Raw genomic sequence first — 17,808 nt, forward strand, 5'->3', positions numbered from 1 at the left:
ACAAAATGGTAGATATCGAAATAGACGACAGAGGGATAGAGAAACAATTAAAAACGCTCAAAAGAGGAAAGGCCGCTGGACCTGATGGGATACCAGTTCGATTTTACACAGAGTACGCGAAGGAACTTGTCCCCCTTCTTGCAGCGGTGTACCGTAGGTCTCTAGAAGAGCGTAGCGTTCCAAAGGATTGGAAAAGGGCACAGGTCATCCCCGTTTTCAAGAAGGGACGTCGAACAGATGTGCAGAACTATAGACCTATATCTCTAACGTCGATCAGTTGTAGAATTTTGGAACACGTATTATGTTCGAGTATAATGACTTTTCTGGAGACTAGAAATCTACTCTGTAGGAATCAGCATGGGTTTCGAAAAAGACGGTCGTGTGAAACCCAGCTCGCGCTATTCGTCCACGAGACTCAGAGGGCCATAGACACGGGTTCACAGGTAGATGCCGTGTTTCTTGACTTCCGCAAAGCGTTCGATACAGTTCCCCACAGTCGTTTAATGAACAAAGTAAGAGCATATGGACTATCAGACTAATTGCGTGATTGGATTGAGGAGTTCCTAGGTAACAGAACGCAGCATGCCATTCTCAATGGAGAGAAGTCTTCCGAAGTAAGAGTGATTTCAGGTGTGCCGTAGGGGAGTGTCATAGGACCGTTGCTATTCACAATATACGTAAATGACCTGGTGGATGACATCGGAAGTTCACTGAGGCTTTTTGCAGATGATGCTGTGGTGTATCGAAAGGTTTTAACAATGGAAAATTGCACTGAAATGCAGGAGGATCTGCAGCATGGTTCAGGGAATGGAAATTGAATCTCAATGTAGACAAGTGTAATGTGCTGCGAATACATAGAAAGATAGATCGCTTATCATTTAGCTACAAAATAGCAGGCCAGCAAATGGAAGCAGTTAATTCCATAAATTATCTGGGAGTACGCATTAGGAGTGATTTAAAATGGAATGATCATATACAGTTGATCGTCGGTAAAGCAGATGCCAGACTGAGATTCATTGGAAGAATCCTAAGGAAATGCAATCTGAAAACAAAGGAAGTAGGTTACAGTACGATTGTTCGCCCACTGCTTGAATACTGCTCAGCAGTGTGGGATCCGTACCAGATAGGGTTGATAGAAGAGATAGAGAAGATCCAACGGAGAGCAGCGCGCTTCGTTACAGGGTCATTTAGTAATCGCGAAAGCGTTATGGAGATGATAGATAAACTCCAGTGGAAGACTCTGCAGGAGAGATGCTCAGTAGCTCGGTACGGGCTTTTGTTAAAGTTTCGAGAACATACCTTCTCCGAAGAGTCAAGCAGTATATTGCTCCGTCCTACGTATATCTCGCGAAGAGACCATGAGGATAAAATCAGAGAGATTAGAGCCCACACAGAAGCATACCGACAATCCTTCTTTCCGCGAACAATACGAGACTGGAATAGAAGGGAGAACCGATAGAGGTACTCAGGGTACCCTCCGTCACACACCGTCAGGTGGCTTGCGGAGTATGGATGTAGATGTAGATGCAGATATCCATATTGCCAAAGATCCCTTTTTCAACAGGTTTAATAGATAAACGTCGTTACACGACTCACCTTAAAAACTTTCTACACTCCTGGAAATTGAAGTAAGAACACCGTGAATTCATTGTCCCGGGAAGGGGAAACTTTATTGACACATTCCTGGGGTCAGATACATTACATGATCACACTGACAGAACCACAGGCACATAGACACAGGCAACAGAGCATGCACAATGTCGGCACTAGTACAGTGTATATCCACCTTTCGCAGCAATGCAGGCTGCTATTCTCCCATGGAGACGATCGTAGAGATACTGGATGTAGTCCTGTGGAACGGCTTGCCATGCCATTTCCACCTGGCGCCTCAGTTGGACCAGCGTTCGTGCTGGACGTGCAGACCGCGTGAGACGACGCTTCATCCAATCCCAAACATGCTCAATGGGGGACAGATCCGGAGATCTTGCTGGCCAGGGTAGTTGACTTACACCTTCTAGAGCACGTTGGGTGGCACGGGATACATGCGGACGTGCATTGTCCTGTTGGAACAGCAAGTTCCCTTGCCGGTCTAGGAATGGTAGAACGATGGGTTCGATGACGATTTGGATGTACCGTGCACTATTCAGTGTCCCCTCGACGATCACCAGTGGTGTACGGCCAGTGTAGGAGATCGCTCCCCACACCATGATGCCGGGTGTTGGCCCTGTGTGCCTCGGTCGTATGCAGTCCTGATTGTGGCGCTCACCTGCACGGCGCCAAACACGCATACGACCATCATTGGCACCAAGGCAGAAGCGACTCTCATCGCTGAAGACGACACGTCTCCATTCGTCCCTCCATTCACGCCTGTCGCGACACCACTGGAGGCGGGCTGCACGATGTTGGGGCGTGAGCGGAAGACGGCCTAACGGTGTGCGGGACCGTAGCCCAGCTTCATTGAGACGGTTGCGAATGGTCCTCGCCGATACCCCAGGAGCAACAGTGTCCCTAATTTGCTGGGAAGTGGCGGTGCGGTCCCCTACAGCACTGCGTAGGATCCTACGGTCATGGCGTGCATCCGTGCGTCGCTGCGGTCCGGTCCCAGGTCGACGGGCACGTGCACCTTCCGCCGACCACTGGCGACAACATCGATGTACTGTGGAGACCTCACGCCCCACGTGTTGAGCAATTCGGCGGTACGTCCACCTGGCCTCCCGCATGCCCACTATACGCCCACTATCGCTCAAAGTCCGTCAACTGCACATACGGTTCACGTCCACGCTGTCGCGGCATGCTACCAGTGTTAAAGACTGCGATGGAGCTCCGTATGCCACGGCAAACTGGCTGACACTGACGGCGGCGGTGCACAAATGCTGCGCAGCTAGCGCCATTCGACGGCCAACACCGCGGTTCCTGGTGTGTCCGCTGTGCCGTGCGTGTGATCATTGCTTGTACAGCCCTCTCGCAGTGTCCGGAGCAAGTATGGTGGGTCTGACACACCGGTGTCAATGTGTTCTTTTTTCCATTTCCAGGAGTGTATACGAGCCACATAAGGTGAGAAACCCCCAAAGCTGCTTCTAACAACGAGGAGCTGGAAAATCCTTCACAGTTTGTACTTTCGTGTCCTCTGGATTGATTCCTTGTGCACTGTTGACACAGTCCAGATATTTAATTTGATAATTACCAAATTCTGACTTTTCACAGTTGCACCCACATTTTCAATTGTCTTGTCATGTTTCCTTCAAGCTGACGTTGCAATTAAAATATCATTTGCATACATGGTCACCTTTTTAATTAATTGTTCACCTACAACCTTGACAAATGACCATAGAAAAACCGAGGTAGAAATGTTCAAACCAAACAGAATTACGTAGTATGGTTGCTTCTTCCTCCTTACAAAAATGCTGCGAACTGTATGGAATTCTTGTGCACTTGCACTTGCCAGAATCCTGATTCCTGATCTCAAGTTGATATCACTGAGAACTTTCACGTCGTGTAACTTCTGTAGTAACGCTTCAAAGTTTTTTGGTCTATCCCACAGTAGAATTATTATATTGTTTACCGGGCATGTATTCATGACGATTCTGACGTCTCCATTATGCTTTTCCACCACAAATAACGTGTTATTGAACTGCCTGGTTGACTGTTCCTATCTCCCATTCTTGGCATGTTCTGAATTTCCTTTACTACTGCTTCACATTTTGATTGATAAGTTTGGTGCTGCCATGCAAATGATAGTTCGTGTTCGCTTCATTCAGCTGTCCTTTTCACTCCTGGTTAGGTCAAGAAGACCTGATTATGCTTTCTCAGAATTTCTATCAGAATCATCATTTTTTCCCACTTCTGCTGCTCTAGTGGTGACGTTAATTTGTGCACAACTAACATTTCGCGGTCTTCTGTGTCGGACGTGCCTTCAAATGTCAATTGCTTCTTGCACAGAGCTGCCGAGTCTTTGCGGTGTTCTGTGGCGCTAATTTCAGTCGGGATGAATAATATATTTTACTCAATGCTGTTACCTCCATAACATTTATTCTCCTTTTACAATCAATAAAGGCTTCCATTTCTTCCTCATGAACAACTACACAACCTCGTTGATTATTCAGACGCTGCTGCTACGGTCGCAGGTTCGAATACTGCCTCAGGAATGGATGTGTGTGATGTCCTTAGGTTAGTTAGGTTTAAGTAGTTCTAAGTGTAGGGGACTGATGACCTCAGATTTTAAGTCCCATAGTGCTTAGAGCCATTTGAACCATTTTTGAATATTCAGAAGTGCTTTCTGCTCTCTCAATTACTCAATACCTAATATTATGGGCAGTCTTTGCTCAGGCAACAATAGCGCCGACACATCATATTCTTCTCCGTTCAGTCTCATTGTAGCTAAGATTTGTTTTTGAATTATCTTGCCTTTAGCACTCACAATACCCGTAAGGTTTTGTATCATACTTCTCTGCTGTAGCCACTTTGTACACAACTTCATTCACAAAGCATGTACCTGGCCACCCTGAGTCTACCAAAACTTCTATCCTAATTCCAAAAATATCTTCAAAATATTACCGTCTTCCTCAACATTTTCTAGCGTCGAACCGTCGCGCCATCTCTTTTGTACAGTGCTGTAACTGTTGGTAGTGGGTAATCGGCTCCTGACCAGACCGCATAAGCAAATTGATCTAGTTTTCCTCGGTGCGGCCACGTCACGGCATGCCAACAAGGCCGTTGTTTACATTACGTTTCCTGTCAGTTTTCCTGTATTGTTGTACGCTGTGTATCGGAATGACATTTTCTGTCATATTCTCGATTCCGTCACTGGCTTTTATATCCTCTATCATTAAGCAATCATACACAGGCATTCTTCTTGCTGTTTTCTGACATCTCTCAATCATATTCTGAATCCAGTTTTCCTATGCTGACTTTCTTGCTTCCACATCGTCGTTGGGGATCGCCTGCAACTCTTCGCGAACTCGAACTAGCAAATTACACAGGTTACCCTGGTAGTAATCTTGGAAAAATTTCTTTTGAGTTTGTTTGCGTCCTCTGTTGAATCTTCTCCCTTCAAGAACTCATTTTCAAAATCAAGATACATCCCGCATTGCTGTCCAGTTTTCATCCCATAAAAATGACCACTGTCCTCCATTCTCAATGCAACGAAGCAAATTTTCCATTGTTGGTCCCGTAGTTCAAGTAGTACACCCTACAATTCATCTAAGAAAACCACTGGGTGCCATCGTTCGTTTGGATCAGATATTCTAAAATTTCCAGTACGAATTCTTCGTTTTGTATTCCTGTTATGTTTCTTCCTGTTACGTCTCCATCTCGTAATAGTAATTTCACTTTGTTCTTCATGTTTTGCCCAACCCATGCTCAACATTTCCCACAGATGATGGTGTCTTGTTTACTTCTTCATAAACCTCATCCATACTGCGCACGCACTTGTTTTGCTCCGACACTAGGTCAGTGATGTAATATTCGAATGTTTTGTAACTGTCTGACACTCTATACTTTGAGTCAATGGCGTTGCTTCGTTGAATACACCGGTTCTCGTCAGATCACCGAAGTAAAGCAACGTTGGGCATGGCTAGTATTTGGACAGATGATTCCAGGGTATTCTACGTGCTGTTGGCTACTTTGCCTTCACGACGAAGGGGTGGGGAGCTCCTAAGTACAAGATGTCTTTCATCTTTTCCCTTATGTAACTGTTGATGTGGAATGTCTTCTTCTTCGTCATTTTCTCCCAGCAGTAAGTACAACAATAAATCGCCATCACTAGTTTGAGAAACAAGAGTCCACTTGGACGAACTGTTCGCGACTGAGCAGCAGGCTACTAACAGGTGGCGTCGTTAGGCAGCACGTTCGGCGCCAGCATGCTCAAATAAAATATTTTAATATGATTGCGTAGTCTTTCGGGTATGGACCAAAGAACACACTACACGGAAACCGCAGCATACATATTATGTACATTGAACGTGGAAGGGGGAGAAAGGACAGGGAAAGGATGACGATGTCAGCTGCGTCAGGACTTCATGCAAAATCAGCAGCGACTAGTGAAAATATGTGCAGGACTAGGGTTCGTACCCGGGATCTCCTGCCTACAAGTCATCTTCGTTAACCACTGCGCCATCCTGATATAGTGTTCATCCCAATTGGGTAGACTATATCGGGACGCCTCCTGGCCGACTCACATTCCCATCTAGCGTCACCTGTCGACAAACCTCATCCATATCGCCCATGGTCCCTAGTTTGAGATTTGGGCAGGAGGTCTGACGTAATTGTGTATTTGCATTGTAGCTGGTGGATTCAGTGCCCACATCATCCAACACGAACATGACACCGTACTAAACACAGTAATTACAGTATCCTAAACTTATCACATACTGTTAAACACACAACACTCACAACAAGCGAAGGAAAGATGGCATTCAGCACGAAGGACAGACAAATCTTTCCAATTTGGCGGCTGAACCTGTTATTAGGGGTGTCCCAACCAACAATACTTTTTATCCACTTTTTTGACATTCATGAATCTTATCATCTAGTTTTTTTTCAAAGGCATACCCGTGCCTTGCAAGTTTCTCGCTGAGCTCGTTGTGTACTTTTCCGAGTTCGGTAACGATCTACTCAAAACGTTGTGCACATGCTTTGACCTGTCGATCCAACTGAGCTGTGAGTGTATCTTTCTACTTATTACACTTACCTCCCGCATTCTTCATAGCGTCATCCAGTTGTTTGTCTTCATCAATTTTTGAAGTGAAATCGCCCCTCGGCTACTTACAATTTTGTTTAGACTCCCCGGTGAACTTCTCCTTTAGCACCCCACCATTTTAGTAAATCGTTGTGGTAAGCTGCTTACTGAATTCTCTTTCTATCGCCTTCTGCAAATTTTTGATCCAGTACCTGCACCGAAATTGGAAGAATTTATGCCGCAGACCTATACCTTTCACGTCTGAATGTGTCTAGGACTGGTAACGATTCAGCACTCGCACTATTATGTTTACCGACAACTACAATCCCGCGTACTAGAATCTCCCGACATATCACTGCTGTGTGTTTGAGTTTTTATTTCTATTGACTTATAAGGGGCAATCAAATAAGAGAGAAACAGATGGAGAAAAAGTAGGTAAACTGTTTGTTGCTTCAAAAGTAATGGCCGTAACTGTTAGTACATTTATCACACTGTGAGAAAAGACCGTCAGTGCTACCATGCAAAAATGTTGGCGGTCGCGAACGGAACCATGATTGTGCCCAGGCGTGCACCTCTCCGTCCGAAGCAAATGACGGCCGCGACTGTGTTTCTTCAGGGCTCCGTGGAAACGCGTGGGGAGAGATCGGGACTGTACGGAGGATGTGTAAGGGCTTCTCAGTGAATCTTCTGCAGCGTAATCGAAATAACCTCGGCAACATGCGGTCCGGCACGTCCAGCTGGTGTATCACACGGGAAATGTTCCTCATCGTGATTTGTGACGGCAGCCGTCTAAGGTGGCAGTTGAAGGCTGCATCTGTCGTGCAAGCAGCACAGTTTTGTTTATGAATGGATGCGCCTAAAATTGCTAGGTTAGCTCTTTCAGAAAGCGTATTGCCTCTCTTGCCCAGTCGGCCGATGTGACCGAGAGGTTCTAGACGCTTCAGCCCGGAATCGCGCTGCTGCTGCGGTCGCAGGTTCGAATCCTGTCTCGGGCATGCATGTGTGTGATGTCCTTAGGTTAGTTAGGTTTAAGTAGTTCTAAGCCTAGGGGACTGATAACCGCAGATGTTATATCCCATAGTGCTTAGAGCCATTTGAACCAGTTCTCTTGCCCATATGTACACATGTTACCCACGTCGTTCTCTCTGTAATGAACATAAATTAAAATTTCAATACTCGTGAACGTGATACAAGGCAAAAAGATGTGGATACGTTTAGCAGTAAATACACTATCTATAGTGCGATACGATTTACAATAGTCTTTCACGTAACATAAAAAATTATTCCATATTCTCAATTTTTAGCAAAACCTTAAGGCCGTTTTTATTATATCATTACTTTTATTCAGTAGTTGAATTTTTAGAATATGTGAAGACCACACTGAAAGGAGGAATTAATTCCATTTTACAGATTTTTCAGGAGAGCAATTTTAAAGTTTAAAACGTTACAGTTTCAGTGATTATTGAAATATGCTTTTGAAATTTATACAGTACATTCAACGACCTTCTCTTTAGGATTCCTTAAAAGTGGAATAAAATATTATTAAAAATTGGGTGCTGAATGTCTTTTTATCTGAATGTCTATTTTTTAATTTATTTGTATAATGTACTAATTGGATTGTAAAAGTCAGAATGCAATGTGATATTGGGATGAGATTTCGCCGTAAAACTTTCCTGAAACTCCACTGACAAAGATGTATTCATCTTTGAGTCTAGTAATTATTGTACAGGATGTTCATGACTAATCACGTTTTAGGAACAATACTGTTTACCAATATTGTTTTTATTTTCATTGAACTCGTGTAAATTATAATGATTAATAAGTCCAAGTCTGAACTTTTGTGTCTTTAAATCACCTAGTATACAACTACAAACAATTATTCGATAAATGGTTACAACACATATAGTAAAAATATAGTTTGTAGGACATAATTTCTGGTATCAGCATAAATCACACTTTTTATAACCCACAGTCTTCATTTCTCACTTTTTAATTATTACAATCTAATAACACAAAACGCCTTTGTAAATACACTTCCGGAAAGGAATATTTGTATAGTACTCTTGGACCGCTGAGTCACTAAAGACCTTCAGTTCTTATACATCACGATACTTTTCCTTGGTGATAAGTAGCAGTCCTGAAACGTTGGACATGCGACCTCTTATTAGTATGGTATCTCAATAGCATTGTTATAATAAAGCAGGACCTACGTTTTCGCACACTGAAGTGACCAGTTTCATTTAATTACTGTGACTAAAGACTTTACCAGCCTACCTTCGTAACAGGGCGAAGGGAACAAAAACTCTCCTTGTGCACGTTCTGGTTCCGCATCCATTCGTCCAGCAGGAGCAGTAACAACTGTGTGATCAAATATCCGTTGTAAGTGTCACGTTGTATGATAAGCCTTGGATGGTGGCGTTATATCTTCATCTCCTTAATAATTCGCGATGGGAATGGACATTTTGGTCGGTATCTTGGTTGCAATAAATCAGCCCAGTCACGAATCATTGAGCTATCAACTTCAAAAACCTGAATAGGAATGGGTTTCGCACACGCATCCTTAATTACGTCTGTCCAGTCCTTTGGTAGCTCAGCTTTTGTTTTACGTCTGATGAGGCCCATGTCTTTGTTACTTTCCATGTGTGAATGCCCTCTTACTCGGAATGTCACTTGAATTGATTCAAATTGCTTTGCATGATGGACAAGACAATGGATGAACCTGAAAAGGGTGTAGTTTTTGTTCTGACCACCACATGAGTCACAGATGATTTCCAAATTTTTAACTTCAGAATCCAGAATCTTCCCTATAGCTTCAGGATAAACATAAAACACTGCATTACTGTCTGAGAGTCGATGTATGTTAAACAGATGTAGAGAAAGCTGTCGCTTATATTAGACAATGTTGGTCCTGATGTTTGGACATGGAAGATTTCGTTGGAAATCCACACATATCGATTGTGTGTTTGTAAACTCTCTGCTTCTCTGTCGAGATTGTCTTTTACGCTGATAGAATATATCATCTTTACGACGGCGCAGTTCATCTTCAGTCTTCTCTTTCTTAATATTACTTTGAACATCTGATATTTCCTTTTCCTCTTTTGCCTGTGTGAGTCGTGCCTATAGGGCTTTGGAAGTTACAGAAAACTGGTCACAAGTACTGCATGTATTACTTCGATTTTGTATTAAATATTTTACGATGAATTTCATGATACCGAACAAGAAGAATGTGTCTCTTGAAACATCTTGAACATCATCTTAACTGTGAGTTCTTCAGGCAAATACAGTTTTTACGTTTTATTTATGCTGTAATGACTGGACCGTCCTGTAAATGACTTAATGTGAGCGCAGATGTTTTGTTCTGTTTCTGCTGAAAGTTTATGAACTTGTGTTCCGTGTTTCCCTTGTTTATCAACTGTCGCCATGTCTCCATTTTTAAGGGATTGCTGATAGTTTCTAATCTTTTCTTTTAAGTACCATGCAGCGATATAAACACCTTTTGGCAAACAGGCAATTCTGTCCCAGTATTCTCTCATTATTCTAATCTTATAAGGAAATGTGTATTCAAGCAAAGTAGCTACTGTCTCATCTCTGCGAGGCCTTCGTCGTTGTACATGGTCAACAGCAATCAGTCCTGTCAGGTGACAACTTTGCTCATTCTAGTCCTTCAGCAAATTGAAATCAGGTATTAATGTAGACTTCTCTGCATCAGTTAGCAAATCAATACAATTCTTCTTGCAGTTACAATGCTCTCCAATTTCATGTGACTCTGTTCTTAGCTTTTTAGAGACTTCAGATTGTCTACCATAGCTCTGTCTTTTTCTAGACTTGCCACTGCAAGTTGACTCTGGATATTACATCACCAGTTGAAACACCGACCTCAGTTGGATATTACATGAAATACAATTCTAATCTACCGCATCACAAAGCGCTGAACGAAATTCAGGTCCACCACAACACAAAACAAAGCAGTTAACGTCAAATTTGATCTATTAGAGCTTCTACAATACATAAGGAAGATCAACAGTGACATTGCATTTAACAATGTCAACAATGACACCTACATAGAAGCAGACGAAGAAAATCAGTACAGCTCAGAAATCCGCACCTGCTGGATTTCACCCTTTCTGTCCGTGCATTTGACGGACTTGACCCGTTTTCTCCGTGTATGCCATATTTTAATCTGGCTACAACTCCGTTACTATACCCATCACATTCATTTAAGTTCACCCACCTGATAGTATATCTGATGACCTTCATAATGATACCAGTAACTCATTTTCTGGAGATTTGGACTTAACCCCTTCTTTCTGTGTAGTCTTCATGTGGAATACAAGAAACATAAAACAAAGTGCGCAATCGTCTACTTCAAGTGGCCCTTATAGTCTTGAAGATGAAACAAAAAATAATTTATCAACTGGTTTTTCGTGTGTGTGTGTGTGTGTGTGTGTGTGTGTGTGTGTGTGTGTGTGTGTGTGAGTGAGTGTGTGCGTGTGTGTGTGCGATCGCGCAAGTGCGTGTTTGTGCACACAATACAGATTATTTATAAAGGAAAAATGTATCCTACAATCTGGAAAAGATTTTTGGATGAATAAATAAATACTGGCTTGCATTCAGGGAGTTCGTAGACAACAATCTTGCAGTTCGTTGGGGCAACGTTCCTTGGTACGTTCAGACAATCAAAGAAACTCACTCCTGAATAGAGAGCGCTTTTATTTCCACACAAAATCGAATATTACAGAACGTGCTTCTGTAAAGTTGATAAGAAAGACTCAGAATCTTTTAGAAAAAATAAATCTGAAAAAAGTGCTGAAAAATGTACTCGGAAAGAAGGAAGCAAATCTGCAACACCTCAAACCTCAGCCCGTACCTCTATCCACTCCTCTACTTTTTTAACTAATATTTTTATTGTACTAAAATATAATGAACTACAACGCTGTATAATTTTTATGGAAACTAAACGCTACCAATACGTCCTTCAAATCATTATGTTAAGCAAAGAATTAATTAAAAAGTTAAATAAGGAATCAAAGTGTAAATTTCTATTCAGAAGAACGCAAGTTTTTGAAGCAACATAAATTTTTTTATGTTCTTCTTGCAGAACATTTTCTCTGTGGTACGTATTGTTTTAACGGCATTTATATGGACGATACTACAGAATATTTAGCACAGAACAACTGCTACAGAATATTTGTTATCTTAAAATAAGAATTGCTCATGTTTTCAACAAAGTGAACATATGACATTTTGTGTTGATCATACAAATTGTTAATTGTTTCAATCTCTTGTAGAGTCATTTGTCCAAGTTTCTGTTAATCACGCTTTATATATAATAAAATTAGATGTGAAGTACAATACATATCATTTTCTGCGCTTTCACTGGAAAAAAACCCATAATTACACCAAAGAATACTTATCACTGGAAAAATGCACAATTACACCGAAGAATACTTTGTCTCTATATATGTGTAGTCCCAAACATTCTGCATTTTAGTCTATTTGTTTTGTATTTGTACATGATTTTCGCAACTGTCTTGTTCCATCAGGTGATTGATTTCTGGTTTTAAACTGAAGTCTTCATCAACATTTTCAGTTTGTAACCTGTCTCTGGGGTCACTCGCAGATAACTGTGCACTGACAGTACATCTCTAGCACCCAAATGAGATTGAGGACTTCATTGTCGCAATGACAAAAAGTTACCAAATTCCTATGCATCAGTGCCTATGAGTTTAGCGAGGAAAATAATGAAATGACCGGAAACCTGGGCAAAAGCATTATATTTAGTGCCAGGGAAAAATTTACTATCTGGTCGCAGAACATGGTAGCTGATTCCAGCCAAATGACGGTCGCTTGAGTCTTTGACCTTACCATGTCACCAATGATTTCACCATCGATATGTCGTTAACTGATGTTTAATTATAACAGATCATTCCAGAACAATGCTTTTTTGATAAATCTTTAATGGTCCATTGCCATAAAGTGGTACATGTAGCATGAAAGTTATTATGCTAATCATCAAATACGACTAATCTTTAACCACCAATATGTTGTTTCCCGTCATTGTGTTATAATAAAACATACCAAAAGCAATGCGTCTCTAAGAGATCTTCAATGTGATGATGCTTTGAAACAGCATGTACTGATAAAACGCAAGTTGTAATTTAAAAAGCAGCAAATACGGTTCCTAAATTACGATTGTGCTATACAACTGCGAACTTGCATCGTTTTGGCAATGTTCTTTTCTGTGAAGCAAAAATCTAATGTAGCTGACTCTGCCTTTCACGTTTGATAACAGTCCGGAACTCGAAATAAAAAAAAAAAAAAAAAAAAAAAAAAAAAAAAAAAAAAAAAAAAAAAAAAAAAAAAAAAGGAAGAAAAAGAAAAATCAGCTACTCGTCCACATCCGCTTCAACATCAAGTGTGAGGACAGTATTAGCAGAAATAAAGCGAATCCAAAAACGTGCGGAACGTCTCGCAATGGGTTCGTCTAAATGAAGTATCACTGCAAATTTGTACGAAACTTAGCACTGAATGAGTCACGAGAGCCTTTGTTCCAAGAAGTCAGGCAACATATTACTATCCCAAACTCCCATCTCATGAAATAATCAAGACCGGAAAGTCCGAGAAAGGAAAGCTTGCATGGAGGCTTGCAATACAATCTCCTACTCACCATTTGTGAATGGAACAAAAAGGGAGAAATAATAGTGACAGAAATAAGCCATCCCTGTAAAGTGGCTTTTGGAGTAAAAGCACGTATAGACACACATAGCTCATAAGTTGGTGCCAATGATGGTCGTATGCGTGTTTGGCGCCGTGCAGGTGAGCGCCACAATCAGGACTGCATACGACCGAGGCACACAGGGCCAACACCCGGCATCATGGTGTGGGGAGCGATCTCCTACACTGGCCGTACACCACTGGTGATCGTCGAGGGGACACTGAATAGTGCATGGTACATCCAAACCGTCATCGAACCCATCGTTCTACCATTCCTAGACCGGCAAGGGAACTTGCTGTTCCAACAGGACAATGCACGTCCGCATGTATCACGTGCCACCCAACGTGCTCTAGAAGGTGTAAGTCAGCTACCATGGCCAGCAAGATCTCCGGATCTGTCCCCCATTGAGCATGTTTGGGACTGGATGAAGCGTCGTCTCACGCGGTCTGCACGTCCAGCACGAACGCTGGTCCAACTGAGGCGCCAGGTGGAAATGGCATGGCAAGCCGTTCCACAGGACTACATCCAGCATCTCTACGATCGTCTCCATGGGAGAATAGCAGCCTGCATTGCTGCGAAAGGTGGATATACACTGTACTAGTGCCGACATTGTGCATGCTCTGTTGCCTGTGTCTATGTGCCTGTGGTTCTGTCAGTGTGATCATGTGATGTATCTGACCCCAGGAATGTGTCAATAAAGTTTCCCCTTCCTGGGACAATGAATTCACGGTGTTCTTATTTCAATTTCCAGGAGTGTATGTTTCGAAAATGTAGTTTCGGTGCTGGTTGTAGATGATGGGCTTCAAGGAGTAGAAATATGAGTTGAATTCTTCACCTGCGTTTTTTATGAGGTTATGTGTATAGTACAGTGCAATTTATAGAAAACATTGCTGGCAATTAAGTTTTCTTGTTCTGCATTTTTCGTGGAATATCTCTTATTTGTGTTGTTAGTTAAGGGAAATGTAGGCTACGCTTAGTTTCATCTGGCAGTATACTTGATATGATGTTTATTTCATTGTAAGTGTGTATAGGTTTAGGATGGTCATATCGTCACTTGGGAACATTGAAGTAATGCGACAATGAACGGTTTTTGTGTAATGCCATCCCAAGTGATTCAGACTGCTTCAGCGGCAACCAAGGTACAACTATTTTTAGGAGGGACAGACACAGAAAGGTGCTCACAGAACACCTGGGCACAATAACATTATTTTCAGAAAGCACAAGTATATTCCATGTATCAACCAGTAGTGATTATTACTAGCTATTATGAGCAGGATCGACATAATAGTATGGAACGACTTGAACTGCAATGCAGAAGCATTTTAATAATTGGCGTGACTTGTGATATCTCGGCACTAGGTTTTCATCTTCCAGCTACCATAACAATAGCTACAATTGTAAACTTAACATGTCATTTGTCGTACTATTCTGACAAACCGCTGTATGTGCTCCCAGACCGAAACTTAATCTGTCATGACGTTATCTTAGAATCAAATCTCCTCGACTCGCTGGATGAATTAACAACAGAAACACAGAAAGGATGTACCAGTGCATAACAAATGCTTCAGCACATGCAGCAACATTGTAGTGATCTCTACCACAGAGTCGTATATGTATTTCAGCCTCAGATATAATCTTGGATTAACCCTTGTCTGTGCAACCCCTATCTTTTTAAGAGGAAGAATTGGCCTCCTACTTGTATACCAAATACTGACAGAGTGGGTAACCGTTACTAAGGTGTTACTGACAAAGAATGCAACCATTGAACGTTGTGGTTCAAGCTGAATTAGTATAAGTGAAACTTGAATGGAATGCACATCTATGCAAAATACAGGGTGAGTCACTAACTATTGCCACCAAGAATAACTCCGAAAGTATGATGGTAGCTGAAAAGTTTGTAGGACAAACGTTGCATGGGGCATCAGGGGCCATAATATTACGCTGGTTCTTTGTTGCTTGGTGGGGTCGCTTCAGAGATATGAAGGTCAACTTTGCTTTTTAAATGGGATGCTATAGTTAGGTATTTATTTTCTGATAACGGCTATTGAGACGAATCCAGTGATGTGTAACAGTAAAGTCTATGAAGGTCAACGTAGGTCACAAAGGTGGCATGAAAGTCCATTTACAGAAGGTGTTCTAAGTGATGATCATTGGTATCAACGCAGTGCTGCAATCGTATCATGGATTGAGTGGTATTCCTTATCACATTGGCACTTATTGATGTACATGTTCTGAAAATTTTGTCTCGTATATCTTCAGGTGTAGTTGGAACGTCTTTATAAACAATGCCTTGTACGAATGACCACAATAAAAAATCCAGAGGCGTCAAATCTGGCGAACTTGCTGGCCACGGCACATCTCCTCCGCATCCAATCCAATGATCTGGGAATTATCTCTGCAACTCATTTATAACCATCAGCGAAAACTGTGCCAGACAACCATCGTGTTGATACCAAATTCTGTTCCTTGTTCCTAAATGTATTTCTTCCAGTAAAAGACCTAATGTTTCTTTCAGTAATGTGGTGTACTTCCTACCATTAAGATTCCTTCGATGAAATAAGGGCCTATAATTCTGTCATCCAGAATCCCACACCATACATTCACCGACCACGGTTTTTCGTGTGCAACTTGCCGCAGCCAGCATGGATTTTCAGATGCAATATTTCATGTTATGGAAATTAACATTTCCATGGTTAATCAATGTAGCCTCATCAGTAAATAAAATCAAATTAATAAATGTGTCATCCCTCTGAATCTGAAGTTGAGCCCATCGGCAAAATTGAATTCAGTGCAATGCATACAATCCTACCAGTTTATTCTTGGTGGAGACTGATATGGTAAGGATGATATTTATGGTGATGCAGAACACTACTCTGGCTGATGCGAGATTCCCTTGCGATATGACACAAACTAACACAAGGATCTCGAAACACAGTCGCAAGAGTACCAATTTCCGTTTCCTCGTTAGTAACTTTCCTTTGCCGGATATGTTTCTGATACGTTAATGATCCAGTTGTTCTCAATTTATCACACACATATTTAAATGTACGACGTGTGGGCTGAGTACGTAGAGATATCTTTCAGCGTATAAGTCTCTAGCTCTCACTGAATTTCATTGGCATTCTCTGTAAATGAGAAGCATATCGACTTGTTCTCCCAAGAAATATATCATTCACATTCGCTTCATTCAGCGACACTAATCTTACTGGTCCTATTAGTGTTGTATTGCGAAACAGTTGAATGGTGTGGCATGTTAGAGGGATACGCCATATTCGGCGAATATTTACTATTTGCATGATATACGAGAGAGAATTGTCAGAGCATGTGCTTCGATAGGTGCCAAAGTGATAACGAATACCACTCAGTCCATGATAAGAAGACTGCAGCACTGCATTGACATCAATGGTCATCACTTCGAACACCTTCTGTAAATAGACGTTCAAGCCACATTTTTGACTTTCAAAGACCTTACTGTTACATATCACTGGATTCATCTCTATAGCTGCTATCAGAAAGTAAGAACCAAACTATATCATTTTAAAAAACAAAGTTGACCTTCATATCTCTGACGCAATCCCAACTAGCAACAAAAACCAACGTCATATTATGGCCCTCTTGGCCCACAAACTTTTCAGCTTCTATCATTCTTTCGGAGTTATTCTAGGTGGTAATAGTTAGTGGCTCACCCTGTATAAGATGTGTTAGCAAGTCATCCTCAGAGAGATTGCCAGTCTAAAGTTTGGGAGCCAGATGTCCCAAAGAGGGAGACTGTGCTGAGTCACTGCCTCTTTACGTTGCAATTGAAATGTTTGGCGACGCCAAACAAAATGTAGCTTTGAGACGAATGAAGAAAACTTAGTGAGACAAAGCAGACCCAAGCCGGCAAGGCATTCTTTTCAAGAAGGTACAGTTGGGGTATCCTGACACAGAAAGACTGTACTGCACGACAAATTACCACCTATTCAGCCTCAAAATTGATGCCAGGGTAGCAACACCACTGATACAGCAAAAGCATGCAAGCCAGTCTGTACCAATGATGACCTGAATTACCACACATGGGTCAACCCTGGTCCACTTTCTTGGTCAGCATGATGAAGATGGTCAAGTGGCTAAGCAGCTAAGCAGTGTCTGTCAGCACCAGCAGCCAGCTTTGAGAAGTACTCCAATAACAGTCATCGATCTGAAATGGGTCTTCTAACGTCCACTGCCTCTGTTAGCTGTGGAATCATGGGCTGTACCTAAGCATGATATTCCCAGGATCTGAACTAATGCCTTCCAGCTGGGGGACCCTCTACTGACTACATGGTGCGTAGCCATGGGTTCATGGTTCACATGCAAGCCAGTATAACTACCTAGCTGCCGCTTCCCTGTGTGGACATCTTCTACCTCTCCAGGCTTGTATCTGCAAGCCACTACC

This window comes from Schistocerca americana, chromosome 5 (genome assembly GCF_021461395.2).
Source record: "Schistocerca americana isolate TAMUIC-IGC-003095 chromosome 5, iqSchAmer2.1, whole genome shotgun sequence".
NCBI classification, from domain to species: domain Eukaryota; kingdom Metazoa; phylum Arthropoda; class Insecta; order Orthoptera; family Acrididae; genus Schistocerca; species Schistocerca americana.